Genomic DNA, 4,278 nt, shown 5'->3' with positions numbered 1-4,278 from the left:
TAATAGGAGGAGGGATTGGAGTTGTAGAAATAGGAATGGTAGAAACTGGTGGCGGTGGTGGAATAGAAGTTGTTGTTTGAGATGTGGTAGGTGGCAGAACAGGAGCAACCGAAATAGGAACTGTCTGTTTCGGTGATGGAGGTGGTGTTGGAAGTTTGGCATGAAGAGATTCGGTTGGAGTGGGTGATCGAGGAGGTGTGTTACCTTTCGGTGATACATGGTGAATTTCCTCTTCTTCATCCTCCTCATCATTTTCAGATTTGGAAGGAGACGGACTCTTGGATTTCTTCCCCATATTCTTAATCTTCTTTGGCTTAGAAGAATCCCCTTTCTCAGACTTTCGCTTATTTGACTTAGAATTATCATCCTCGGTTGTCCCTTTCTTGGTAGTAGACCTTTTTCCTCGGTTTCTAGGCTTCTCAACAGCATCCAAGGTAGCCTAATGATTAGGAGATAAGACTCTCGATGCCATGGGAGGAATATTGCGACATTCAGCCATGACCTTACTCTCGACTGAGACACACCTGTACATTGTCTCAGGTATAGAGCCATTGTGAGGGAACTTTGTAGGATTAGAAATGATGATTTTCTTGGTGTGAAACGTAGCCACAAAAGCGACTAGGGCATCCTTCATTACCGGAATCTACAAAGTACCAATCGCCCTTCATGTAATGACATTCTAGAATCGACCACACGAGATTTCAGAGTGCCTCGTTAAAGTGTTGAGACTTTGCACCACCTGTGACCAGATAATCAACCCATAGTCGAGATTGATACCATTATAAAGACCATATAGAAGAGTCAGAAAACCCTTGTTGGTACCATCATGTTGGGTCTTGGTATACTACAACATCCTATGGTGTACATACAACCCTAAATACCTTGGATCTATGTTTTCACTAATTATACATGCAAATGGTTTCCAATGTATTAATCTTACAACTAGCATGCATTTAACATAAAAATATAATATACTAGTTAGCATGACATACCTTTTGATGGAGCTTGAATTCTTGGTGTATTTGGCCTTAAAGAGCTTAGCCCCAATAGTGTGGAAGCCTCAAATGGAATCACAACACACCATGGACAAAGGATGAACTTGAGAGAGAATTCCATGCACACAAAAGACACCATGAACTCTAAAAAGACACAAGTGCCGATTTTAGGCAATGAAGTATCTATTTATATGTGGGACTTCTAGGCTCATGGATATAACCCAAATCCATACCCATGGGTTTTATGAACCATGTTTCATGTGGCCCAACTCTTTATGTATCCATACATAAACTTGGTCCGACATGGATCATAAGCCAAACATATATAAATATAACTAACTATCATAATTAGTCCCCATAGAGTTAATTAGTCTCTTTCGACCACTAAATTAATTCCAAATTAATTCTTGATCAATACTAATTAAAAACATATGATTTCATATTAATATATTATTAATTATAATATATTAATAACCCATAAATAACCTTCTCTCAAAAGTCCATCTTAACAAATTGTCCTGATGATATGCAACCCAAATGGACCATGCTACTCTCGGGTCGAATACATACCAATAATATTTATGGGCTTAGACACCTAATCCAACAGTCTCCCACTTGGATAAGTCTAAAACTATTATTCAAGTACGACTCCAAGATCCCGACTAGCAATCGTAGCTTTTAAAGCCGTTGTCAAACTCTGAAAAAATCAAATGACATGTCCATTAGGTAAGGGATCATATATTCCTCCATTCTAGATATCATATCGACTGAGACATGGATTATAATCATTCTCTGTCCATTTGTTGTTTCCCGATTTCCGATTAATGACGACTGACTAATTGAACAAATCAAATCAGTCCAGGCCCGGCCGAGCACTTACATTTGTCATCACCAAATCATCGAGGAGCCCACAGATATCGCTTTTATCCCGAAGGTAAAAGGAATGGATAAACATCGACTCATATGGCTTGTTCTATTACTTGTTGAATCATACACAAAGGCACATTTTATAACATCGAGTTACCAATGCGTTTTCGTGCAATCAATGTATAACCAACTCATAGCAACAACTCATATCTCTAAGTTCGAAGAATATAAGATATTATCGTCTCATGATCACTCGTGATAAAATCCATGAAGTGATTCCAATGAGCACAGGTTGAATCCAATACTCAGAACTTATGAGCACTCATGAGTGTTGTAGCCCTTTGTCCAACATCTTAGACCTCTACAAGCCAACCCATGAAAGTCTTAATTCATATCTACTTCCAACATATGACCGACTGTGGATGGTTTAAATAACTTAGTCACGCAGAACAATGACCTAGTTTATTCTGGAAGTCAAAACAAGCAAAATGAAACACAAGAATAATTAAATCGAATATGGTATCAAAACCTATGAACATAAATAAAACACCTTTTATTTATCACCATATGATTACACATTATTCATTGTATACTATTTCAGCTATCAACTTTATTCTTGAATTTAAAACAGTAGTTGCCTATGCTCCAAGTATGTACACTATGTTTTCTAAACACTAGTCATGCCATACACCAAGTATGCATACTATGTTTGTCTATGATCTTTAGTTTGTGAAATACATCAATTGAACATAACTCCAATGATCCTTTTTTCATAGTCCCAAATCCTTACTGCAAATGAAAGAATTCCAAATTCATGCAATTTACTGAAATCTGTTAGATTCTAAACTTATATGCATTGATCCTCTTGTAATGATTATGCACAAAGTCAGAAAGACTTGACAACAAACATTACAGAGCATTCCAAAGGAGATCAACTCCTTGGAAACATCCTTCTTGCATTAAGTTTCCTAATCTTACAAAGATTGAATAATTTCTAACTTTGAAACATTTCCATATTCCATTTTGACCATCATTTATGAACAAGAGTTGTCTCCTTACAGATTATGTCAATATGGTCCTTCCAAAATTATCACTATACTTCCAACTGTCCTTGAGCAACCAATCTTTGGTAAACCTTAGATTGTACTCGACAATTGTTTAATCCTTTTAGTCATATCCAATTCTAGACCTTTTCCCTTCTTAATGCCCCAAGCATTTGGAAAATTTTAGAAAGAATGAATATAGCACATGAAATCGATCCTATATCTGAAGCATATGGGACACGATTCATGATATCTCACATAAAGACTAAACCAATCTTTTCCTATAATATTTCCATTTCAATTTGCCAAGTTCTCATAATTCAGATTATGAAAAGGGATGTCGTAATCACAATTGAATTTTAGAACGCAAATAATGGACCCATATATTAGAATTTTCTTATGTTGAGCCATTCCAACATAACATTCATATATATATATATATATATATATATATATATATATATATGTATATATATATATATATGTATGTATATATATATATATATATATATATATATATATATATATATACTTGACTAAATACGATTAAAACCTCAATCTAAGCTTTTAGATTTGAGATGAAGTATAATTTCCTCTCCCATAATTATAGCAAAACAACTTTTTCCCAATTGAAACATTTTGTTTTCTATAATTAACATTGCTAACTTGCAACCTTTATCATAATTATCATGCTCCCACTAAGATGATGATTATTAGCATAACACTTGTGCTCCCACTAGCTGTGACATGTACTCAGAAATCAATTGAACTTCTAGAAAAAACAATACTTTATTGACTTTCTTACCAAAGTTCAGATTTCTGATACTAGATTGCTTTGATAAAACTTTATCAATATCATACACCTTATCTTAGATAGCTCATAGGTTTGTCTAAACAATTTCAGAACTATTAAAAGGTATGTCGTAATCATATTCTCAATTGTTTAGACCTTTGCCATTTCTCACAAGTCCATGTTAGTGTGCCAGTTAACCACATAGCTCCACTAACGACTTTGAGAATGCAAATATCACAATTTCTATATACTTCAAATCTATTTAGTGGAAGTGTTTCCTCACCATCATTTTCATGAATCAGAGAGAAACCTTATGACCCTTATATTTAATGGTGTATGTGTTCTCATCCATGTGAATTGTCAAAACCATAGTCACAAGACAAGGATACTGACAAATCCAAACTCATATGGACTGAACTCAATCTTAATTTCTTGCCACCTGGCAGCTCAAGGGCCTGCCATTGCTTCCAAGTTGTTGTGCAACCAATTGAGAACTCTAAGAACTCATATGCAAAGCCAACTTTAACTGGAATGGGCATAGAATATGTCAACACGATAGGTTATAAACCTCAAGTCCTGT

This window comes from Lactuca serriola, chromosome 4 (assembly GCF_051521515.1).
Source record: "Lactuca serriola cultivar US96UC23 chromosome 4, Lser_US96UC23_V15, whole genome shotgun sequence".
In the NCBI taxonomy this organism is placed as follows: domain Eukaryota; kingdom Viridiplantae; phylum Streptophyta; class Magnoliopsida; order Asterales; family Asteraceae; genus Lactuca; species Lactuca serriola.
The sequence above is the reverse complement of the archived record's forward strand: the minus strand, read 5'-3'. Positions refer to the sequence as shown.